At 41.7% G+C, this 26,726-nt stretch overlaps 1 protein-coding gene across 5 annotated transcripts in view; it reads left to right on the forward strand.

The window, feature by feature from the left end:
- The window catches only part of ADGRB3 (adhesion G protein-coupled receptor B3), a 437,944-nt gene that overhangs the window by 336,047 nt on the left and 75,171 nt on the right, over positions 1-26,726 (forward strand). The gene's annotated exons all lie outside the window — the stretch shown is intronic.

Genomic DNA, 26,726 nt, shown 5'->3' on the forward strand with positions numbered 1-26,726 from the left:
CATATACGAGCCAAATAAATTATTCAACATGTTGCCTATGTTGCCAAAGAACCCCCCCCCCTTTCAAACTTCCTTTTGATAACCTTCCCTCTCAATAATTAGCATTTTGTGTAGCAAAGCTGTGTAAATTTCAGAGCTAAAAAACCTCAAAGACATGATACATCAAAAACACAGATTCTGGCTCAAATTGGTGTTGTGATGGGATTGTATTTTTGTCATTTTTGGTAGCATACCGACATTCAATGGGAGGTATGAAAATAGTTATAGCACAATTTTATTTTTATTACTCAAAACTAAGCTCCATTGAGTTTAATGGAACTTACTCCCAAGTAAATAGCACAAAAGATTTCAGCCTTAAGGTATTATTCTTGAAGATTTGAACAGACCTATATGCCATGTGAGTGCTCTAAAAACCCTGATTTAGCTGGTGATAATTGTTGTGTTCCGCATATTCATTGCTTACCTTCTCTTTACAGTGTGACTTCTTTTCTGCCTATATTTGTGTATTGATACTGGGACATGACTGTCAGGCATCATTCAGCCTAGTTGAAATACATGAGGTTATTCCGTGATCCTTTCAAACTGATCCTAAACCCAGTACACAGCAGTTCCATTCAAACCAATGTCGCTTACTTTCCTGTATTGGTTTTGGGTCATATTACCTATTAGCTTCAATCCATTTACCTTTGTACTGTCTTATGTATCAAGATGATATTCAGTTATGTGGAAGTATAACTAATATGTGGATCATGGCTAGGCATTTGTGCAGGCAACAAATGAAAATTGCAGTATGAGTACATTGGCTTTCTCGGTTAAGGCAAATTGGTGTTTTAAGATATGCACATGTGTTTGATGCATGGATTCTGTACTCTATGGTCTTCCTGTTCTAAATTCTATGAGGGATTCCTGGCCTCATTAATATTTCCAGATGCTGGTAAATTGATTAGTTGGAGAGAGGGGGGGGGCATGGTCTGATCTCTAAAACCTGCTGCCCCAGCAAATGTATAATTAGAAGAGCATATCTAGCACTGTGTCACTCCAATATTGTTAGTGCAAATGTGTTGCAAGGGTTCTGTGTTGCAGTGGATGATCCATGACAAATGTTTAGGATTGTGGGATGAAGCTGAAGAGCTAATATCAGCATTTTGCCTTTAAGTGCATCTGGGCCAGATTGATGTTGAATATATGTATGTGTGATACTTTAAAAACAGCTGCTACTCGTTTTAGCCATTTTCTAACCAATCCATCAAAATCAATGAGTATTCTACCACTGATTTCAGTTAGATGTTCTTATTGTTCTCAAGAAGGGGAAGGCAAATAGACCTCAAAAGTTTTGACTTTACAGCTATGGGTATCATAAAACTGTGCCTCTTTAGGCTACCATGGTATTCCATTATTCCTGCACCTCATGTCATAGGGTGGGTTATTAGATTACACTTAGTCATGCATTCAAGTGGTAGTGCAGTGTGGAAGTAACTCAAGCAACTACCATAGCAGCAGCAGCAGCAGCACAAAGCATGGCAAAAAGCTGAAAACTGGGTGAGTTTCCTCCTCCCATCTTTTACTGCTCACTCAGATAGATCATTCATGTGAGGTCTTAAATATAATTCATGAATTAACATTCGTATCTGAAATGACACCTATAGCTCCCTATACAGAGTGACACACACACACACACAGAGAGCGAGAGAGAGAGAGAGAGAGAGAGAGAAAGAAAGAAAGAAAGAAAGAAAGAAAGAAAGAAAGAAAGAAAGAAAGAAAGAGATGAGCCTTCTCCTATGGTGTGTGATCCCACACTGTTGGAAACTCCCTCTCCTTCTCCCTTTGTATGTGTGTGAAGATTCCCATCATCCTTCCAGCAGGAGGAAAGTGTGTGCATAGAAAAGGGGTGTGTACATCTTGATCTATTCAGATAATTGGCATTTTCAACTAAATGTATCAGCTATCAGCGAGAAAATGCTCACTATATCACTTCTGAAAAGGTATTTTGAGATTTAATGCCCTGTCTTGTTTAAGTGCTTCTGGATTTCCTCCCCACCCCCAGAATGAAATCAAAGCAAATTTACAACCCAGCTTTGTTCTAGCTTAAAAACGATTTTGCAAAAGGTTCCCAACCCCTAGTCTATATCATCTCTCAGTCCATAGATATGAATTGCTGAGAAAGTATATTATATGGATGGAGGACAGAGTAAGACATTCTGTGCCAAAATGTGTCTTCATTAATGACTAGCAAAATTTAATTTTAACACTTTTGTTTACTGCCTAGCTAATATATTTTGATACCAACTCAGCCTTTCATTTTGTGCAATCTCATGTGTTCAATGCTAAATTCCTATGTATGGACACAATTCAGCAAAGCTTTGTGCTGTTTTGATGGAGGTCAGATATTGCCATACCTTTCTGATTAAAATTGGTGGATATGACAGTTCAAAATGCAGGTGTGAAACCAGGTCTGTGCTTATATTTCTCCTGCATGATTTATTTGTTCATGCACGTGAAGATATTTAAGCTTGGAAATGGCATGTCTCCAAAGTTGTCTGTAAATCTAATCTATAGTGTCCAATACAGGTTGAGGGTGAATTACTATAACCACATTCTTATTTGAGATTCCAGTTTGTGGGTTTTGTACTCTGATTCAGTATTTCACAGAACAATAATACTTATTGGGGATTTTTGAAAGGGAGATATAACTCTGCACTTCCCACTCAAAACAGAGTTAAGGCCATGTTCAAAATATTATCTTCTTATAGGACCCCCATGGCAACCTCTTGCATTTCTCTTCCCACGCATTTCAGCTGCTGAGTGCCTTTTTCACATCCACCCAATTATGAAGCCACACCCCCATTCTTCAGACCCTTTCGTGCCCCTGCTTTCATTTTCAACCGCATTCCCATGCCTCCTAATCCCTCCTTTCTTGCAACCCCCTCTGCACTCTCATTTTTACCTTCAGCCTCTTTTTTCCTCCACTCTCCTCCTTACTTTTCTTAACTCTCCCTTGAACACATATCACTCTCATTTCCATGCCCTGTCCTCTCTCCCTTTGCGCACACATGCCCCATTATCAACTTCACCCCCTTTTTCTACCTCCTCTTTTTTCAACTCCCCTGTGCACACAGACCACTCCACTTTTCCATGCCTCCTCCTCTCTGTGCATGCCCTCTTGGCTCGCACCAACCCTTGCTGATATATGTTTCTGTATTTTTAAGATCAGTAGAATCTTAAGAGCAAGGCTGTCAGCTAGCTTGTTCAGTTAGAGAAGGTTAAGTTCAGTTGATGGGTGTTGTATATATGTGGGTGCTCACTTGTTAATAAAACCTCTCTAAATTGCTACACAGAATCTTGAACTTTATGTTGAAAGCAACAAATGGTAGCAGGAGTGAACTACATTCTTGGAAGTTATGGGATACTTAAGAGCTCCACATTCTATATCTCTCTCACTTGAGAGAGTTGAGTAATAGAAGAAGGAGAAGTTTAAAACAGCCATTTTATTTCCTTTTTGTGTCCGTCCGTCTCCTTCTCACTGTACTCAAATAATGGTAGAAGTTTAAGTAAAGTGGGGGTGGAAGGATACTGATTTCAAACAATGACAGAGGTTTGAATAATGCAGGGATATAATCACACTGAGGGGTTATTTTTCAAGAAAACAGACCAGTTTAACAAGGAGATGGATAGATCACAGAAGCAAACACCAAAAAGCTAACACAACAAAGCCTCCCCAAATTCCCTTGATGTACTCAACCATTGTTTTACTTCCCTCCTCAGTATCACCCCCTGCTCACTCTACCCAAACTTCTGCTATTGCTTAAAATCACCAGTTTTCCCCTCTCAGTTTTCTCCAGCTCTGCTTTGTTCAACCCTCTGCTGCTGGATAAAACTGCCATTTTCCTATGTGTCTCTCTATCTTCTGTTTTTTCTTTTGCTCCCTCTCCCACCCCCACCGTGCAAATTCAGGATTGTGATGTGGCACTACAAATTTTCCAGTGGGGGTTGCACAATGACAGCATTACATTTTTATGTATATAGGAAGAATGGTTTGGTGTAGATGTAAGAAAACCACATTAAAATCCCTGTTCAGTGATTAATTCTTAACTGTATGTACCATATGTCCTTGGATGAAGAAGAACTGGTGATACAAATGTGGCAAATGGCTAAATAATAGCCCTACTTTTTGACAATATTCCATCAAAGGCCAAGGATTAACACTAACATTTGTTGTTTACATTTACCTTAGAAAATGTATCACTCCAAAAAATATAAAACATGCAATTAGTGGTTTACAGAAAAGCAGTCTCTCTTGTTATAGTGTTGACATGACCACAAGCCTTTGAAGGCAAAGGGACCAGTTATGCAGCAAACCCCTGCCAAGTATTTGAACTGGCTCTTCTAACCACAGTTAACTGGCTGCTGCTTCTGTCTCCTTGCTACTGAGGACACAGTGACAATACATAAGTCTCCTGGGTTGTTGTTGTTCTTTGGACAAGCACAAGATCTACAGCTTCTGGGTTATTGAGCATCTGTCTGCTGCCACAGATGGTGGCAAGATAAACTGGCCTCCTGTGCTGCACCCTGGCATTAGGGCAATCAGTTCTGTAGCCTCAGCAGTAGCATTGTGATTGGCTCCCTTCTTCAAAGCAACTCCTTAATGCAAATTCATGCAATGCTCTCTTAATTTATGTCAGCAGCCTCACTGTCCTTGGGCACATATAACTCCCATGGATAAATGCCAGGCAGCTGCTGTTCGTCTAGGGTGGCCATGTGCCCTACTTTGCAGAGAACAGCCCTCTGTTTGATGAAGAAGCATCAGAAGGGAGAGCAGGGGCTTGGAGGTTGCCCATCAAGAGTTAGCAGCACCTTGATAGTAGACTAAGCAGGAACATATGTCACCTGGTCACCGTTTACCTAATTATGGTGAGATGCGTTATATCTAAATTATAACTATCCTTTCTAAATTTGCATCGGTGCATATAAACTAGTGTGTGCACATTTTATGTACGTGTGTGTCCCCTTTTTTGGGTGATCAGCCTCTATTGGTCTACAGCAGCTTTTGCCAACCTGGTATCTATCCTCCACCATCAGCCCCAGCCAGCATGGCTGTGGTGGCTGGGGCTGTTGGGAGTTAGTCCAAAACATCTGGAGGCACCAGGATGGTGAAGGCTTGACTACAGCCATTCCCATGATCAAGGTTGTATTACCTCTAGTGACAACCACATTAATTGCTGTGATGCATTATGTTCATAACTGCCCACTTCATACCTTGCATTCATTTCTTGAATTATTACATGAACCAGACCATAGAAAATCAGCAGGGCCTCTACTAGGCAATAAGCCTTTCGTGATAGCAGATCTCCAAACCCAATAAAAGTATGTGCTCAAAATCCAAAGGCATTTGTCTTGATGGTGAACATTTAAGAGAAACATAGAAACAAACAAATACCTAATTGCCTTTTATAATTAAATAGAATAAAACATCAAATCAGGTTGTTTTAAATATATATTCTACAGTTGAATACAATAACTAATACGCATGAGGAACATGCAGATTAGCTGTTCTTGCCAGCCAGCTGAAAGTGCCCACAGAATATGTTGTTATCTTAGGAGGTCTGCAAGAAAATAGGATGAAATCATTGCAGTGGAATAGTTTAAGATGATATTAAACACCAGTTCTTATAAATTAGGTCTTATGACTATGTCTCTGTTAGCTTTATACAATTCCCCTGTATGAATTAAGAGGAGATAGCAGTTTCAAGGACTTCAGAAGATTGTGCTTTTGCCTTGTTAAATTACCTCTTGTCTTCTTCAGTAGAAATGGGGTTAAGCTGTATCTGTGCCACAGGAAGAAGAAGCTTAAGCTTGTATAGTTGGGATCCTACAAAACCACCTTGAATTCTTCAAAGCTGAAGTACTTTCTAAAAATTTCAAATGCACATAGCTTGCAGACAGACATTCCACCCCCACTTCCTGGTCTGTGAACTAGTATTTAAGTTGAAAGCTTCAGAAGTGTAGGTCACATAGCTTTTTAGCTCTTTTGAAAAGATGGACAGTGGGGGGGGGGGAATATGTTATGGGCTATAGGGAAATTTAGATATGTGAAGATCTAGACCAGAGCGGCCCAACTTTTCATACCAAGTGTACTTTGACACAGAACCCGTGGGCTGCATGGAGGAGGGAGAGCAAGGCCAAAATTTGATGCCCCCAACCTTTGTGCTATCTGCCGAAAGATAGGTAAGGAGGCGCCAGGCTTTCCCAAAAGTGAGAAGGAGGTGGAAGGACTCTAGGACCCTGTCAAAGCCCTCATGCCTCCTTCTCAAAGCCCAGTGCCTCATTTTCCTGGCTTTGAGAAGGCAGCAAGAAGGCTGGGGGGCGTCGAATGTTTCCAGGGGCCGCCACCAAAAAAAGACACTGAGGGCTGCATGCGGACCTCGTGTTGCAGCACCCTGATCTAGCCCCTTCTTTGCTGCAGTTGCTGCTCAGCATTGCAGCCACTTCCTACCCACTAGTCTCTGCCGGCCTCTCATACCTAGGTGCTTTCTTATTTCCTCTCCTCTCTTTCGCTGCTCCTTGCACTGCATTAAAAGCTGCCTCTGGAGTTCCCTTGAGTTTCATAGCTTCCAGAAAAGTGTGCTGCATGGTTCTTTAGATTGTGGCCTATATCACATAACTCTTTCCATATTATTACCTACTTGCTGTTGCTCTCCATGCCACCAAGAGAAATTGCTGCATTTTGTCACTCTGGACCTTGCTGCTTGCTACTATAAATTGTTTGATTATGTTCCAGCTTTAACACAATTGTAGGCTTTCCCCTACTGAGACTGTGATTGGTATCCGCCTGAATAACTTGTATGTGTACACACACACACACACACACACACACACACACACTTTCATTTTATTCATATTCTGAACTGCCTTTTTCAGCTTCATTAGCAATGGCAATGTAAATGAAAGAAAACACTTTACCTATTTTCCTTGTAAAGACAAGAAGCCTGCACCCTTTGCAAAAATGCATCAAGGCAGATGGAGGCAGCTAATTATGTCACACCTTCCCTCCTTCTTGGTGTGCATATGCTTCAGTCTACTGGTATGTCCTGCTGCCTTAGAGGAGTTTGCACAACGCATGATCCTTTAAGGCAGAATGCAAGGTAGCTTTTCACAACACAGGCAGAATACCCTATCGAATGAGAGCATCACATTTGTTATGCTCTACTTAAGGCTTTTCAGGGAGGGGAAATCCATACACCATGCTCCTAGAGGTCATCTCATTTACTACTGTGAAGCAATGCCCCAAAGTAGCTGTTTCTGGCAAGCAAAAAAAGTGGGGCAGGCTTGACTGAACAGGGAACGGACTTGCTTGCATTTAAAAGGGGCCCAAATTTGACATGACAACAATCCATTGCTGGCTCCTTTTTTACATTCCTGTATGTTGCTCCGCCAATACAAACTTCATGTTGCCTTAGCATAGGGGTATAGGAAACTGCCTTACACCTTTGGTTTTGGTATCTAAGAATCATATCCACTGCTGGCAGCAGTTCTCCAGGGTTTCAGGTAGGAGCTCTACTTGGAGATGCCAGTGACTGAACCTTGGATCCTTCACACACAAAACATGTGCCATGCCACTGAGCTACAGCCATCCCTTACCTGTCTCATTATCTGAGTGTAGAGTGAAGCTTTCAACAATGTCCAATCTACCTAGAGGTCAGCTGGCAGCTACCATGGTGATTTTCCCCTGTAGGCAAAAAGCGGGTGATGGAGATAGGTGACACACCTAAATATTTGTTGCACTTCTGCAAACCTCGGGTCTGCTGATGCCCCCCTATAATGTGGCTGCTACCACTTTGGCTGTATCAGAATTAGAATATAAGATGATCTACAGCATTTAGGTGACCTAGCTGAGACACCCCTGTGGTGAGCTGCAGTGAGCCCTTGAAAGCATCACTGCAACAGGGAAAGTGTATAATTTGAGGCACTTTGCTGCAATTTACTCCTGTAGGATTCAGAGTCCTGTCTGAACTATTTCAATGACATCATGACATGCTGTTCTGAAAATGGAATTGGTTGCTGTGCATTCTCTTAGGCCTATTTTTAATTGTTTTTCTCCTCTGGAAATCACCCCACACCACAGCCATGAAGAGCAACAACACGTCCCTTTGAAAGCACCTGTTGCAATAGTTCCAGGCAATCTGTTGATGACTCAAGGAAGCTATTCCTGGTGTGACACTATTCCCCCTTCCTATGCTTTTACATTTGGTCGTATTCCAGCTCAAATGGCAAAAGCTGCAACTGAGCAAATGAACAAACCCTGATGTGTTAAAAAGAAAGAAAAAAGTTCCTGCCCTTTGTGTTTGGTAGAGGTGGCAACATGGGCCACTATCGCTATTTTCAGGTTGCAAATTCAGATTGCACAGTTAAAGTTGCTTTGAAGGTAGTCTGGACCAAAAATCTGCTTCCACACAAAGCTGGACTGTTTGTGATATCGAAGGTGATATGAAAATGCACTGGAAAGTATGGCACAACACTTGCTTGGCACAATGTCATCCAGCCTTCCTGTAAACAAATCAGAATGGATGCTCAGTAAATAGCCAACATCATCTGACCTCCCTGTGAACAAATCAGAATGAATATTCAATGAAGAGATCAATGGAAGTTAACCCTGGGATTCTAAAGACTTGTTCAGGCATTGTGCCTCCCATCCATACCAACAGTAGTCATTGTTCTTGAGTGTACACTTATGTGCAGAAATGTGTGTGTGTGTGTGTGTGTGTGTGTGTGTGTGTAGGGTCACCAGTTGGTTAGAATTTCTGTAAGTATGGCAGCTGAGGAAGAAGAGCTACAGTCATGCAAGCTGATGTCCACCAGTAACTGTGATAGCTTGGGTTCACATATTTTTGCTGTCCTTTTATTAATTAATTTATTTTACTCAGAAGCATATATTCAGCCAGTCATCCCTCTTACACACAAGAAATACAGTGTCTGAGATGGTGCTAAGTAGGGGTAGCTATGGCAAACAAGGATCCTTAAAAGCAAATACCTTTCTGATTTGACAGTATCTGAAATAATCATTCTAGTAATGGCCAACCATTTATTTGGCAATCCAGCTCCATGAGAGAAGAGTTTTGTTTAACAGGGAAGTGATGGCCATTTGTCCTCCGTTCTTGGCAAACCATGACAGTTCACATATCACATAGGCGTGAGTAAAAGCACTTGCAGGGAAACAGGTTTTAAAAATTGGTTCCTTGATAATAAATCTCTGAAAGCAATTCATTCTCCTGAGTGCTAAAACATGTTAAAAATGACACAATCCTTTTTGAAGGCTAGCTCTGATTCTGAATGGCACAAAAAATGCACATTTTGCACAGCAAGGTTATTGAGTGCTGTCAATACCTTTCCAGCTTCCTCTAGTTGTGTGCCTATATATCTTTGTGAATGCATGAAGAGCTTTGGCATGTAGAACTTCGGTGTTATTTTGTGATCTTCCTGCTCAGCAGCATTTTCTTATCCTCGGTGAGTCAATTAGAATTTCTACCTGTGGGATAACTGCTGGAGTCGGAGGGCAATTAGATATGTGAAGATAACATTCCTTTCTATAACAAACCTTCATGCTCTTTTGTTTTCCAAGACTCAGTCTGATAAATCCTGCATCTTGCCACCATTACACATAGTAAGTCTTAAACACTTCGGTATTTCGGCCATATTGGCAGAGATTTGCTCATAAATAGTTTTAAGTAAAAAAAAAAAAAGAAGTCTGGAAGGATAGAGCATAGAAATTTTGACAGCTTTGTGTGTTTTGTATCCATGCCAGTACGGCAACGGGTTCTGTTAGGTTTCACCGCTGTGCTATCTCTTGCAGTTCTTTTTATGCCTGCATTTGTATAGGAGCAGTGGCTGAAAATTATTTCTAAATACTTGTTAATGGAGTTGTCACACTGAGGAAGATATGTGAGCGGTCTAGAGCATTATTCAGGTCTTAACAGTGGCCAGTACCAGCTGCTTTCGGGGAAGTTGGCAGCAAGTAGTTCTGGGATTATCGCCGCCTGTGTTTGCAGAGTTTTGTTTAATGGCTAGGTTTGATGATGTGTTTCCACCACCGGATACCAGATGGGGGCAATTGTCAACTGCAATGTGGTTTCATCTTTGTGGATAGTAGTAGTAGTAGTAAAGGAACATAGGAAGTTATCTTATATTAGGTTAGACCAATGTTTCCCAAACTTGGGTCTTCAGCTGTTTTTGGACTACAGTTCCCCTAATCCCTGACCACTGGTCCTGCTAACTAGGGATGATGGGAGTTGTAGTCCAAAAACAGCTAGAGACCCAAGTTTGGGAAACCCTGGGTTGGTCTTCTCTGACTAGCAGCATCTATCCCAGGTCTCAGGTCGAGTTTTCCCCATCACCTGTTGTAAAGACCATCAGATGGTGTTTGGGGGAGGGGGTTGGGGAGAGAACACCAGGCATTTATACACAGTTATACCGGTTTGTTGTGTAAGTAGGACCACAATTATAGACAAACACCTAGGGCTTATTTCTTCCTTTTCCATGGTTGTGGTTGTCGGTATTATGACAAAGAAGGATACAGCAGGCAAATAATGAAGTCCCATTGTGCTGTTCTCAGTATGTGACTGTCCAAAGAAAAACTGCATACGGAAAAGCTGCAAAATGTTAAGAAGCATTAACTTTTCCAGTAATCACGGCCTTGTTAACAAACGTAGCAGGCAGATTGTTCAGATCCCCGTAGGGAAACTTTAATTTAATTCAATTTTTAAAAAAATAAATAAATAAATAAATAGCCCTCAAGCTGTTTAGCCTGATAGAATTTCTGTAGTGTCGGAAAGTTCAGACTAGTGAGTTTTTAAGCTAGGGTAAAGAACACATTCAAAGAGCTCTCCTCTGATTAAAACTGAAGTGTCCCTGGCATAAGAAGTCCAGCAGCTGGATGGCGACACAACTGAGTTTGACACAAAATTGTGAAACGGCAGCAAGCAGTTATATAATCTGGCTTTGAAAAGAACAACTGCATATAATTTGAAGTGGGTTTTATTTTTCTACAGTATGATGATTAAATCTCCAAACATACTGCATTTAATAATTTCTCAAAGCGCTGGGGTCTGAGTAATGCTCCCAAGCTTAATGTACAGTAAGGTGAAAGCACAGAATCAAAATGTTGTCTTTTAACAATCTTCACTGAGCCCTCTGAGGGATGACTAAACCCAGCAAGTCAGGAAACACACTGCTCATTGAATCTTGAGTTCTAAGAAGATGGGATTAATTTAAATCTGTTGTTCTTTGCACTGAGATTTCATGTATTTCGTATTTCAGAAGGTTCTCAAGTGTCTGCCTTTGGCTGCCTATCCTCTTATGCCATGTCAGTCAGAATTCAGTTTTAAGTGTTACCAATTTAATTGCTGCTATAAAAAGCCACATTTTGGTGCAGCTAATGAATGGAAGTAGATAAAGAATACTAGTATGTGTCACTCACTGAGCCAAGGGATCCCAGCAATGGGACATAGTTTGAGTAGAACAGTTCCATTTTTACTATATGCATCTTCACTTCAGTCATCACATAGGCAAGATTTTATACTAGAGATGGGTAAAATGTGGTTCCAGGGCCCTTAGCCAAATTTCATGCAGGTGACAAGGGGAAAGAGGAAGGTTAGGATCATCATCCCCCCTCATTCCTCTCTTTGTCTCTCCGTCTCTGCCTCTTTCCAGTTGTCTCCAGACTTTTAATATATTGTGGGAGGAATTCAACTGCATACTAGAAATTTAGATTTGCAGAATTAAAGTAGGTTGAAGTGTTCTGCTATTCTATCACAATGAATCTGCTTCTGGGGGGGGGGGATTACCTTTTGCCGTTAGGAAAGCGATGGGGAATGCACTAAAAGCTGTGAGATAAATGATTGGTTAACAGGACATCCATAGAACCACTCCACAAGTAAATCAGGATGACTGTTCGTTGTTGTATAACCACACACCCCAGAATGAATGCTCGTTAAAGAGCAGGCATAGTCTATCTACTCCAAAAGCTTTGTGTAGGCAACTCAGAATGGATGAACAATAAAGAAGTCATCTGGAAGAGCCCCCCCCCCACGTTCTGAAGAGAGCAAGAGAGAGAAATGGAGGGGTGGTTATCATCTTAAGAAAGAAACAAAGAGAAGGGGTGGGTGAGAAGTGGCTCTACCCCCACTAATTGTGCTGCACCCAAGGAGACTTCCTTCCTGAATCCCAGATCCCAAGCACTCTGCCAGCTGCTACCCTGCCCCATTTTGCATAGACAAAAAAACCCCTTACATTGAGGAAGGTGGATGGCATAGCAGGTGGCAAAGGGCAGGGCTCTGATGAAGAAGGAAGAGGGCTTATGGACCTTTCTTGCTTCAGGCAAAAGAATCTGTTGGGTTTTTGTAGTTTGTTTAAAAAAATAAAATGAGAATTCCTTGGATGCCTAGATCCAGGTTTCGGGCAAACACTCTTTAGTGAAAGAGAGATCCCCAGCAAAGATTTGAATTCACAAAACATGCAGCAAATTAATGTATGGAAATATAGGTTGTTAGACCTTTAAAATACCCCCTTCTAAGTTCCTTCCAAAGTTACACACTTCCCCGTAGCATAGAAACGTTTGGTAAGTTTAAAATGGTTTACTTACAAACTCTTCAAAGGTCAGGTTCATGTGTTTTTCCATGCAACAGCAAGAAAAGACAGGCGATATAACTTAGGTTCAAAAATGGCAAGGGTTTATAAATTATTTCTATAGAAACACAAAGACAGCTTGCTAAAGTCATGTGGTCTGAGCTTGGAGTGACTAGCTTCAACGTCTTTCCTTTGCAGGTTCACATAATGGAAGAAAAAATAACAAAGAGTTTGGTAACACTCCCTCCCAAGGTGAGGGGGTGTGACCTAGTTAAGCCTGGCAGGACAGCTTACTCTATGGTCTTAACCCCTTCGTGTATTAATTAGGCTTAACCATATTGGTTATATGAGGCTGGATATCTCCCACAGAATATGCTCATGTCTTTTGTCACTGGGGACTGAATGATAGAGAGAAATGATGCTGTCAGCATCACTTCCTTGAAGGAGAGGCCCCTATCCTACTTCTGCAAGGTGGATTTTTTTTTCCATGGGAGAGGGGAAAGGAGTGACCGGTGGTAGGCAAATTGTATTAACTGGGCCTTTTGTTCCTCAAGAGGTTTCAGACATTTGATAGAAATGTTTGAAGGGACCAAATGATTTTCAAAGAGAGCAATAGGCCGCTTGCCCAACCTAGTCTATGGATAATTTCTTTGCTTGATGGAGGAGGAGTGTGTGGAATGCATTGCTATGTTGTCAAGGCAACCAGGCAATGCTCCTTATCTTGTCCTGCTGTGCTGCAAGGGTGAATTTGTTGCCCACCCTTGTAGCACAACATAACAAGACAGGCAGTACATCACTGCATTGCCAAGGCAACTGGTTGATGCTCCCCCTTTCACTGAGATATGCTGTGAGGGCAGGCAATGAAACAGTCCTCAAAGCAGAGCCTGGAAAGATAATGAGCATCAACCAGTTGCCTTGACAACATGGGATATGTTCTTTTCCCCCACCCTCATGAAAATTATTTTTTGTTTGCTCTCTGCAACTAAGCTATGTTGGCAAATCTAATTGGCTATCTTGTGCCATGACATAATCTCACTCACTATGTGGTTCCTAATTGGTTGGGATAACATAGTGCGAAATAAGAAAATAGCTCTGGAAAAGCAAGAGAGGAGGGAAACAATCTAGTTGCACACAGCCACAAAAAAGGGGGGGGGAGAAAATGCTTCTTTTTTTTCCAGGTGACACTGTACAACCTCCTGAAAAAATCATTTTTTGCCCTGATTTTTTTTACAGGTGAAAATTGTGTGTAGCATTGAAAAACACATTGCAGAAGACTGCCATTAGCTAGAAGTTCCACACCACAATGAATATAACTCAGTGTCTATATAAACATATCCCACATAGATTTTTTTAAATGCATAATGAATTAATAACTCATTCCATAAATATCTGAATTCCATGTTCGTGTTCATTAGCCAGCAGTCATTAAACCATTTTTCCATTGCTTATATATGAATAAAACATGCATTTTTTTAAAAAGGCAAGGGAATTCTAAGGCACTAAAGATGAGAAGCTTTAAAAGCAGCTATGTGACTTCCGTAAATAAACACCCCTGTTCAGCAGGGAACAAGCTTGTCCTTTTGATATAGGGAATATTGGAATGATGATTTAGAAAAGAGTTCCTATCCCAGCCCCTTACATTGTTTTTTTCTGGAATGACATCATAGACCTGCCAAGTGTATAGGTTTTTACAAATTATAACTTGTCTGTGCCCTTTTCACATTACCTTTAGCAGCACAGCTTCTTTATGCATTGCCCAGTAAAACTGGAAATCTGTGGCCACATGGGAAGAGCCAGCACTGTGACCCCTTTCCATGCTGGTGTTACCATTGATGGTAATAGGAGCAATGCTGGCATGGGAAGACACCAAGGGGCGGACTCAGAGCCAGCCCAAGACGTTTCGGCGTTTGGGGGGGAAGTGAAGAGTGAAGATTTATGTTGGGAATGGGGTTGGAGGGGAATAAAGATCTACATTGGGATCAATGGGGGGGTAGGGGATCAACTGAACCTTATCCAACAGTTGAGTTGGAGATTGTAAACCATCATGGGGTGGGAGGGGGCTCACTCTGAATCATGCCCAGGAGACCCCAGAGGGCAGCCCCCTCCATTTCCTCCCTAGGGGTGGGAGGAGACTAGCAGTGTCTCCTAACAGCATGGGGGAGACAGCTGAAGAGGAGGCAGATTCAACCCCCAAGGAGCACGCCACAGCTGTTGCTGCCTGCATGGCAAGAGCAACAAGCAATGCATTCCTTGGGGGCCGGATCTGTGGCTCCTGTTGATCCTGCTGCCTGAGGCGGTCACCCCACCTTGCCTCATGGGTGTGCCAGCCCTGTGTGGAATCTTCCCCTGTGACCACACATTTCCAACACTGCTGAGCATGGAGGCCCTTGCCAAATCGCAGGCACTTCATGCAACTAAAGTTAAGGTCAGAAGAGCAGTTTTAATCACGTGATACCATCCAGAACCCATGTAAGTTAGTGTACATGAAGTCAAGTCCAACACAGTTAATCTGAAAGACTTTGTTTTTAGTGGATGTAGTTTGGTGATTAACCACATCCCTGTCTTAATCCCACTGTATGTTGGGAGTTTAATCAAATAACATTTAATCCGCTTATATACCCTTCGGTTGATTTTAGTGACTTGAAACTGCGGATCATGTTCAGCACCATCTTGGCACACCCATCAATATGTAGCAAGTTGCATTTCTTTCTGCAAATTTAAAATCTGATGGAGTTTATTTTTAGAGCCTCATCATGCATGGCAAGGCATAGAAAAGTCTGATACAGGCAACTGCAGAGTTGGCCTCATATGGTGACTGGGTTCGGGGTGGGGAGTGTCACACATTTACAATTTGATTGCAGTACTTAGATGAGTGTGTGGCATCCTAGGGCCAAGCTACACCTTGTGTAGAAGGAGGTCTACAATTTGTGCTTAATGAAATGCAGATACCTGGGTTGCCAATTTGATTGGAACAGTGCAGTAAGAATACTTAACCCTTTCCTTAGGCTATTTTGCTTATCATCATTGTGTAAACCCCTGCCCTTTTAACCACCACCACCTTGCTATTTGCCCCACAGGGAGCAAAATAAATAAGCTTACATTTTTTCTTCTCTGGAAGGATTTTAATTGGGAATGTGGCAAGTAGAAAGGTGTTAAACATACTCCCTTGCTGCATCTGATAAAGTGGGAAGGGTTCCACAGTTGCATTTAATTAAAAAGAGAAAGGTTTGGAGATCCAGTATGGATCTCCTGCATAAAGTGTAGCTTGGGCCCCCGGACTGTCTTTATAACTAGCATAAACTCTCATAATCAAGGGCTGATACGTATAACTGCATGGAACTTAAAAGTGCAACTTGCAGAGAGAACAATTCACTAGGGACTGATAACTTTTCACATTTAAGTCGCCAGGTTTAAATCTTCTGAACTGCAGCCTTTTATCTGTGCAGAAAGAGCAGGGGGGCATCACTCTGTGGTTCATTGCAGCCCTTTCCTGGTGCATTAAGTCATGGTTTAGTATTTGCATATGGTCACTAAGCGACCGGCCAAGCAGAACACAGCCCTGCAGTGATTAATAGAAGCCCACTAGGATCTCAATAAAATTTCCCCATTTTGCCTCTTGGCTCAGGTTGTAAAAAGCATTGGGGAGTGGCAGACAGGCACTTTGTGGGCCACAATTCATGGTTGGTGGATTGTGCTGGCTTGGTAGGTCAGACGTTGTACTAGCCTCTAAGAAACCCATTAAATATATGTTAAAGAGAAGAATCTGCCCTTATTTGATTGGAAAACCTTGAATTTATCACAATATTTATATTGCCAGGATGAAGAGACAAGAAATCACATTTGGAATGGCTAGTAATTTATTTTACTACTTGAAATAATTATGAGTGTTTCATTGTCTTTCTCTCTTATCATTATTTAAAGTTTCTTTTTCTCCCCAAATGGTCAATTTCACACGTTCCTCTTTTATAGGCTGGGAAGAATAGCAAATCAAAAAATAAATCTCTATTAGAGCATTATTGTAGCTTAGATGGTACTATTAGAGATTTCTGAAAGGTGCAAAATGAAGCAGAGAAAAGCAAAATGGACAATTATAGATGCTCATGAAAATATATTTTTATATCACTTCTCCTGAGTTCTTTTTGATGGATTTTGCAATAACAGTACTCTGCTGCAACAAATCCTTTCGTACCTGCGCTGGGTCGATACAGGATTTTGTTTCAATGGCTTGTTCAGAGATTTCAACATTGGTTTAGAAAAGCCTAACTTCAGATTCACTACTTGGAGATGGCCATATAGATTCAAGAAAGCTCCCTCGTTCTCCACATGCTGCTCCCCTAACCACTTTGACAGCTACTTTCTCTTTTACTTGCACTCATTTGTTTAAACCATATGTCTTTTCCAACAAAGTTCTAACATAGAAAGGCAACCCCATTCACAAAAAAATGCAGTTGTTGAGGAAGCTTAGAGATTTGAAATGCACTTTGTCAAGAACCCTGGAATTGAGGGGCAGCCCTTAATTGAGTAAGGAAGCCCTTACTCTTCTTCTTCTTCTTTGGCAATCACTTGTAGACGAGTAAGATTGTCTTCCATAAACACAGTTTTAGCAGTGAGTCTGTAAGTGACTATGGAGGCCAATTCTACAGTGTGGACGTAGAGTTGATCACTGTGTGGATTTGCCAAGCGTGCCTTCCTCTTAGCACATTTCTCCCTTTTGTCCTGAGTTTGAGCGTCTTCAAAGTCCATGGCACCTTTGGTAAAGGCTGTTCTCCTACTGAAGCACTCACAGGCCAGTGTTTCCCAGTTGTCGGTGTTTATACTACATTTTTTAAGATTTACCTTGAGAGAGTGCCCTTAATGGAGGGTGTTACAACATAGTGAAGGAGGCACCAGAACCACTAGTTCAGCAATGTGCGGGAGAATGACTACTGAGTGGCTAACATGGGCATGATCTCAATGGCCCGGAATGGGCTCTGCTTGCCATCCAGCTTGTATGTCTTTGGTGGGAAGCTGACAGTAAAAGAAAACATATATGTGTATTTCAGCATGATGAAAGAAAGCATAAAAGGTAGGGAGATGGAACCGCTTTTTTTAAAATGGTAGATATATATGGTTAAAATAAAAGAATAAGAAACAGCCTTGTTCCAATTCAGGATAATGATGATCCATCCACCAACTCTGAGTGGTTTCCCAGATTCCTATAACTAGAGATACCAAGGACCTTCTGCATACATAGGAAGTGCTCTGCTTCAAATAACAATAGAGATTTTTGTGGCAGAGCTGGCAGCATAATTTGTCAATGTCTAACACGCTGTCATGTGTGACAAGGTCTCACACAACACCTGGCCTGAGTGCCAGAAATAGTTTAGAAATAGTTGCCAGTACAGAAGCTAATGAAATCCTATACCTAGCAAGTCAGTGGTATGAGCAAGAGTCACCCTTATAAGGAGAAATATTGGTCTGTTCCTCTCAATTTCCCAGAGTCTGGATACAGAAGCAATGGCAGCCAATTCAGCACTGCCAGAGCTTCTATCAACCACAGGACAGCCCTGAGATTAGATGTTGGCGTGCCGTTAAGTCACTACATGTAATTTTTAATTCTGTAATTGTTAATAGTCTGCAGCAGACAGTGCAGTGGGGCTGTGCAATGTACCTGATCTCCTTCCTGACCAGTGGATGCTGAGGAGGAAGGGTGAGGCGGCATCAAGGTCAACCCACTGCAAACACACTGGCGGGAGCAGCAAGTTGACCCTGCACCATGCTGCCCTCCGCACCTTCCCCTCTCCATCCTGGCCTGCAGCAGTGACTCAACCATGCTTACCTGCAGCCAGGTAAGCATTGTAGCCCCAATGCATCACCTACTACCAATGGCTATATATCTTACAAAGCATGCAGATGTGAAGAGAACTTAATGCATGGAATTGCTAATAACTGTTAGTTGTATTTTTTTTTTAAAGACAACTACTAAAAGCTAAGCTAATATGCAACCGCCAGTGGCGTTTGCCCAACCTAAATGATCTTCCTGACTTCTGTGCTGCAGATAGCATGATGAATGCACAGTGGGTTAAGCTGTTTGAGAATCACATTAACCCTGAGCACTGGATCACCTTCAGCCACTCCTGTCGCTTCTGGAAAAAAGCTTCCATGTGTTCTGACAAGCCTACATTGCCACTGGTGCAAGGAAGAGAACAAATTGTTTTGGTTTCCTGCCGCTGTCTCTGCAGTGCTCCTTCATGTTGAGGCTCTCTGGCTCAGGGGTGGCTTCATTCATTCATTTACCACTCAACAGTCCAGGGCAGGCAGGGAGGGGAACTGGTATGCATGGATTTAGCTCTTATGCATACAAATCCACGTCTGTAGCACATTTTCATTCCTTTGCAGCGATGCTCATAAGATGGCTTGCTATTGATTAAATAACCTTGAGTTGTTTTCAGTGGCGTGGTATTTTTAAGTGTATTACCACAATGTACTAGACTGGTGACACACACTGTGAATGCGTGTGAAGAGCATAATGTGTTGCTTTTTAAAAAAAAAACACAACTACAATAGTCAGTGGTATTTCAGTTCTTGTCTAAAGTTTCCCAACAGGAGCAATCCACTCTAGTCACCACATAAGTTGAAGGGCAAGAGTCTGTAACAGAAGAGATCCAGCCACATTCCTTTAAATTGTCTATCTTTAATATTTGAGCAGAAAAAAGTGATTTGCGCTGTAAATCTATTTTAAAAGTATCTAATTGTCTTAAAGCATGGTGTTTCCCAGTGATTGCCCTTCTCTCATTCTTATCCAGCTTTCTACATTCATCTTCTATCTCTGTCGTTTATTTCACAACGTAATCCCAATATGGTTTTCATCGTTTGCTGTTCCGTTCCTCCTTCTTCTGCTTGTACATTTCCCAAACTATTCTCAACCCAACTTTTCAAGGTGTTTTTTTTAAAAAAAATATTATTCTATCAACCATGACTCCCCCCGCCCCCTCTTTCCAGTTTGGCTTCTCTTTCTTTTCATTCTCACACCTTTTCTTACTTCACCTTTCCCTTTTTCCACTTCCTTCCACCTTCCACCTCATACACTAACATTCCTCTCAAAGGACAGACTTCCAATAGCAATGAATTGCACATGTCCTCACACTGATTGACTTCTCCATCAGCTGAAGTGCAGCAGCATGAACTACTCCTTATGGCTTAGCTCATGGTGGCTGGGAACTTCCAAAGTGTTAGTCATGAAAAAATATTGATGCAGATGACTGAAGAAAAACTTAGCTCTGTTGCAAAAGAAAGGCTTCCATTGACTCTTTTCTATTGAAATTATATTAATATGTTTTAAAATGTGTGCCTTTTCTCAAAGAATTATGTAAATGTGGATTTTGATTTATTTAAACTACCAAGAACTGTGCTACAATATTTAGAAAAGTGGGGGTGGGGAAACAGTAGATAGCTAAATTTTGATCTGCACTGTAGCCTGAGAAGCATGAATCAGGTCATTTTGGATGGGAATTCGCAAATGTCAAATTCCTGAAGCACTTCTCTGTATTTTATTTTATTTTATTTTATTCACAACATAATTCCAAAATGGCTTTTATATCCCTGTTTGTGCCAGGTCCCCCTACCCTGTGTCCTCGAGTTGTAGCACAATAACTATTCCCCCCCCCCCCACACACACATAATCCTTATTAGTTAAGACAGTCTTCTTATTATCCCCTTCAATAGGCAGGTTAGGCCATTGCAAAGAAAATAATTTGGGATGATGTGTGAATCATGTTTCCCTTTTTTTCGAAGGAACCTCAGGTTGAATACACGCTTCTGTTTAATCAGTAAAACTGACTAAGAGTAACTCTTGTGTTTATCAGATTATAGGACATTTTATTGATTACTTGTTAAAATGAAGTTATACTTTAATTACTTTGCAACGTTGCCTTTGCTTCTCATTCAGTTAATCCTTGTTTCACCGGATTGTTATCTTCAACCGTTTTAAAGTCACTGTAATTAAAAAAACAAAAAGCAAAAAGCAAAAGAAATTGATCGAGCAGCTGAATAAATCAACAGATTGGGCATTGTGATGAGGCCATATGGGAAAAGAAGTCCTCCAGGCTAAACTCAAGCTTTCGGGGTTCAGGGCCGGCCCACTCTTGAGGCAAGGTGGTGCAGTCACCTTGAGCAATGGAATCCTGCAGGGTAGTGGCCCACAGGCATCCCACCCTTGCTGCTCCCGCCACGCAATCCCAGTAAGCAAGGCTTTGGCATAGAGGAGCAGCCTTGCGGGGGACACCTTCCCATTTTGCCTCAGACTGCCCCTGGTGCTGTTAGAAGTTAGGAACATCATACTGGAAATTTCACTTGTTCATGAACAGAGTCTGCTGCTTCAAGTCAAATGTTCATCAAGCCAAGCATCCTCTTCTCAGAGTGGCCCATGGGAAGTCCTCGCGCAGAACCCGAGCCCAAGGGCACTCTCCCACCCCCACCCCTGCAGTTTCTAGCAACTTGTTATTCAAAGTAACATAAGAAACTGCCTTAGACTGAGTCTGACCACTGGTCCATCTATCTGGGTATTGTCTGCACTGACTGACAGCAGCTCTCTGGGTTTTCAGGCAGGGAATCTTTGCTAGCCCTACCTGGAGACACCAGGGATTCATCCAGCGACCTTTCTGCAGGCAGTGCAGATGCTCTACACTGAGCTACAATCTTTCCCCAGAAAGAGAAGAATGCATACTACTTGCAACAGTGGATGTATAACAAGGCCATTGTGGCTTGTAGCCACCGAGAGAGCAGTGTGCTTCATGTAGATACTGTTATGCACCCCACCGTTCTTTGCCCGGTTTTTCAATGAAATTTGCCCGTAAGAGGAATTTTTTTAGACAGGTCATTCAAAGTCCTCTTCAAAAACAGGAGGTGGGTCCCCACTTTCTTGCATAACATTTGATTGCAGTAACACCCTTTGGTGTAAGTGAGTCCATGGAACAAAGCAGTGAAAGATATGCTCTCTCATCAGCTGAACAGTTCCTTTGAACCGCTCTGCTGACGGACAGAAACCATACCCCTTTTAAGTGGCTGATTAAGCACCTGGTTTGTGGCTGCTTTGCATCACTGGAGCAACTCGGAAACAGCCCAAGCGTAGTACAGGATTTGGCCTCCTGGGCTGATATTCAGTAGCTGCCTGCTTGGATGCTGGTGAAACAGTTGCTTTCTCATCGCTTTCAGACATCTCTCTCAAGAAATGAGATGTAGAAGGAGGACTTCAGGGTTTCCAGAACCAGGGTAGGAGTGGCGTTATTTAGGGCTATGTTTTCAAAGCCTTGCTTGGGGCTCTTAAATTGTGAGATCTGCCTGGTTGTAATGGGAGTAACATGAAATCAAATATTGCTGTGATCTTCAAATGAAAAGTGTTTTCTGAACAGCGTAAGAGAAAAATAATGGGGGAGAGAGCCTAGAGACTCACATAAATGTTAATGGGACAGAGGCAACTGATCCTACAGATGTACCCCTTAGCATGAAGTACTTCAGGCAGAACATCAGAAAGCGACACTTCTGCATACTTTTAGATGATACCATAAAAGATTAATCACAACAGATGGAGCATAAAAACAGAGTTTGTATTTGTCATGGTGTTGGTTAGTTAACCAGAGGCTCAGTTTCTGCATTATACATAGTGGCCCCTCTCCAATTTGGTGTCTTCTAGTGCATGTGTGCATGAAAGAGAGTCTTTTTGTTGTATATATGCAATTATTTTGGACAGTAAAGCAAGAAATGCAGGTTCCACACCTCAGAGCTCTTGTGTTTAAATCACGCTAACCTTGCTACGTGTTACATATACAACATGTTGCCTGCTTTCCAGTGCACTCTGTTTGTAGGTTTCTTGCTCACGTGAGATCTCAGGTCCATGTGGTCAAGACAGTATAAGCAAAGAAAGAAAATCGTATAACTGAATGAATATTGAAACCCAGCAAATATATCCAGCAACCAAACTGCTTTAGTTCACTTATCTTCCTGTTGGGGGGCGTTGGGGGATGCAGAGGGAGTCAAGACAATATTTTTATATTAAATAGTTGTGACATTATAACTGGCTGAATTTATTGTTCTTTCGATTACACTTTTCTCTGTGCAGTCACAGTTCTGACAAAGCTCCCCTGGTTGAAAGCAGTTGAGGCAGGGCAGGTTGATTTGCCTGCAGTCTCCTAAGGCATTGTGGGTATTCCAATCATGTTTCAAGGAGCAATGACAGGTTTATTCCTCAGAGCAATTGTGCCCTTTGTTCCTTGGGCCTCTAAAGCCCTGGAACCAGGCAGGAAATCTATTATTGGAATGGAAACTTTGCATTGATTTGCTGTGAAACATGAATCTGATTTAACTTTGCAGATCTTCAATTATAACCCTTAGTTACTATATGTTAACAAAAGCTCAGGTGTCACAGAGGATCATTGGGCTGCTTGGCTTATGAATCTGGCTTGTTTCAATAAGCCATAGTTAAGACGAAGCATATCCCTGAAATGTGATCAATTGAAAGCAGAAACAATCTTCTGATCATCTCACAGCTGTACTGGGCAGGGGAAGAGTAACACATAACACCAATCCTGGTCTGACTGCACTGGCTACCAATTAGTTTCTGGGTCCAATTCAAAGCGCTGGTTTTGACCTATGAAGCTTTAAACGGCTCAGAACTGCAATACCTCAAGGACCACCTCTCCCCATATGAACCAGCCCAAGCCCTGCAATCATAATCTGAAGCCGTTCTTCAAGTGGCCACTCCACAAGAGGTCTGGAGGGGCAACACAAGAACAAGCCTTTTCTGTGCTAGCTTCCCATTTACGGAATGCTCTCCCCAGGGAGCCCCACCTGGTGCCGTCATAATAAACAAACCTTTAGCCTTTTATCTGTGGCATTTTAGAAGTGTTTGGGATGTTTGTAATGTAGCTTTCTCTCCCCCCCCCTCCGGTTTTAATGTATCTAGAAGGGGGTGTTGATTATTGTTTTGGGTTGCCTTGGGCAAGATAAAGCAACTAACAAATTTAATAAATAATACAGCATAATAATGAGCCAAGGCTTGCTGTGTGTAACACTAAATGATGATTTAATACAGGGGTGTCTGCCCTGTGGCCCTACAGATGTTGTTGAACTCTGACTACCATAAGTCCCAGCCAGCATAGCTAATAGATAGCAAGGATTACGGACACTGGAGCTAAACAACATCAGATTGCTCCTCATTTGCCACCCCTGGTTTAGCATTATGTCTGAACACAGGCACTAGCTTGAATACATTTCCCATGCCATTTTGCCTTTAAGATAAAAGTACTGTTTTGTTGCTCTTTTAACCAGTGCCTTGGTAATGATATTTAACATTTCATTGAGGATTTTTACTGAGGAAGCAAGAGGCTAATAATTGGCTGAATGGGGTTACACAATTATGAGTTAATAGTTAAATAGTTATCCATTGTCTGGATAAGTTCCGGTAATCTTGTGAAACAGGAAATAATAAAGACAGTGGTTAAATCCTGAACATATTCAGCAAGAATGAACATACTAGACTTCTGTCTCTTCAAGATATCCTGGTGAAATTTTGAGGTGCAGGGGGGAGTACTTACCTGTTGTTATTGTTACTTACCTTTTGATTTGTGAGGCACAATGCTGTTTTGGTCATTCCTTATTGTACCAATGCCCCTCTGGTACTTTTTCTCTGTATTTATTTTTTTTAATCACTGAGTCCAGTGGGATAAGTGTTACTTCTAGGTAAATGTGTGTATAATTGTCACCTGAAGCCACAGAAACCATACATTCCATTATTATGTAGGCGTCTAAGGATCCTCAGTCCTATATCAGGGTGTGCAATTATTGGTAGGTAAAAGCAGGTGACTCTGGCACTGTCCAAAAATATATACCTCACTTCATCGGGATTATTAAAAACAACAACTAACTTCTCACTTGCCGCACTTTTAAAAACCAATATTAAACCCCTCCTATTTCACAATTTTGCTATGTTCCCCTCCACTTCGTGAAGGATGTACTTTATGACAGACTTACCCAACCTGCTGCCCTCCCAAATATGTTTGACTACAACTGACATCAGCCCTGGCCACTGGGAGTTGTAGTCTAACAACATCTGGAGGGCTTCGGGCTGAGAAGGCTGCTTTATCGATGTCCTGTCCCCACTGTGCTGGTGGCTGCAGCTCTTCTTGCCACACTGCCAGTTTTCTTCTTGTTGAAATGATTGAAGGCTCCACGAGCAATGCTTAGTGAATTGTTACCTGTACTTCCAGGGTGTATGTGTGTATACACACACACACACACACACTTTTCTCAAGGTGTCAAGCAGCACTTCATTTAATAAGACGAAGGCAGCTGTGTTATTATTAACATCTTCAATGTTCTATTTCCTTTTCAACTTCCCCCTCTTCTCATATATTGATTTTCTCATCTTCCCTTATTGCCATGGGTTGCACTTTTCTTTCTTTCTTTCTCTCTCTTTCTTTCTTCCTTCCTTCCTTCCTTCTCTCTCTCTCTCTCTCTCTCTCTCTCTCTCTCACTCTCTCTCTCTCTCTCTCACACACACACATCTTCTCTCTCTCACTCACTCTCTCTCTCTCGCACACACATCTTCTCTCTCTCTCTCTCTCTCTCTCTCTCTCTCACACACACACACACACACACACAGAGAGAGAGAGAGAGACACACACACAACACAGGATGAAAAAGAAATAGATGGAGGAAACAGCATGTAATTCTGTAGGTCATCCTTGTGCCTCAGGGTGCAAAGAGTCTCATAAATAGCCAAGAATTGGTTATGGGCTATACAATTAAGCTGATGAAAGAAGTAATCATTTTCATAGAGCACATAATGTGAAAATTCACCTTTTTTCTTATCAGCGCCATCTCAACATTACGACATTTACATCAGATTTTTTTTAATAAAAAAAATGGTGATGAATTAGTTATAAGCATATGATATGCAGGTTTCTCCTCTTGGGCTGATATTTTGAAATGAGGCTCCCGGCAGTGAAATCGTCTCAAGGGATTAGTTTTAGATTATCCTGAATTTTCTAACTAGGGCTTTTTAACCCCCTCTCTCATAGCAAATGCAGTCACCAACTAGGTAAGTTAGCTGTGCTGAGAAGACATCATTTTATTATCAGGCTAGTAGCAGAACACATAGACACCTTCAGTTTTCAGGACCAATCTAGATGCAGCATTTGTCATGCTGTTTAGCCTTGCAGATATCTGTAGATATAGTTAGTGGTCTATGCCCCACTTTGCACATCACAATAAATAAATATCATTGGTTATAGCTTGTAGTTAGTGAGGAGATAGTTTAACCACAAGTCCCAATTCAAATGACATGCTGAGCCAAACCATAGCTTGGCTTGGTGCAGCAGCAAAAAGAACCAGGGGCAGACCTACCAGCCCAGGAGAACCATATGAAAGTCTTTATATGTGCTCTCATTTTTTTTTTACCAGTAATATCAGCTACAGCAGTTCAGTTCAGCCATCAGAATAATCAGCTGTTTGCCTCCTGAGTTGTATATTGTATCATCCAGCGTGTGTTTTCCCCAGCTTCCACATCTTCTCATGCATTATGCGTTTAACTGACACCCGCACTGATGAAGTGTCAGCTTTTTGTTTTGGCAAACAAAATATTTTCCAGCAGCATTGCTTGTGCCCAGCTTCCCTTTGTTTGTGTGTTTATAATCATGCTAATAATGATGAATCAGTTCCCACAACAGCTGAGAATAAATAACATCTGCATACGCCAGGTCTGCAATATCAAAACACAGAAACACCGCATGTTCGTCATTTAAAATACCACTCTTTTTTATCATCTGTCATATAATGGCGTAGCTGAGAGACAAATAACCCATCCATTTAAACCCTGTTTTGTGCAGTTCAAAGGAATAAGGCAAGCCGTAATGATCTGGATGTTAATGCCATACTGCCAGGCTGCGTGAGAAAAGATAGACCTAATGACACCATATGAGGCAAAGGAGACTGAAGGAAGAGACTGTTAACATACTAAGGGTTGGTTAGTGCTTGCCTAGTCATCTGTGACAGGACTGATGCTCTTTTAGGTGAAATCGATAAGAGGTTCAATCTGCCTATTCCCCTCTTTCCACTCCCAGATGATCAGGAGGATA

This window comes from Podarcis filfolensis (assembly GCF_964270895.1).
Source record: "Podarcis filfolensis genome assembly, chromosome: 3".
Classification (NCBI taxonomy): domain Eukaryota; kingdom Metazoa; phylum Chordata; class Lepidosauria; order Squamata; family Lacertidae; genus Podarcis; species Podarcis filfolensis.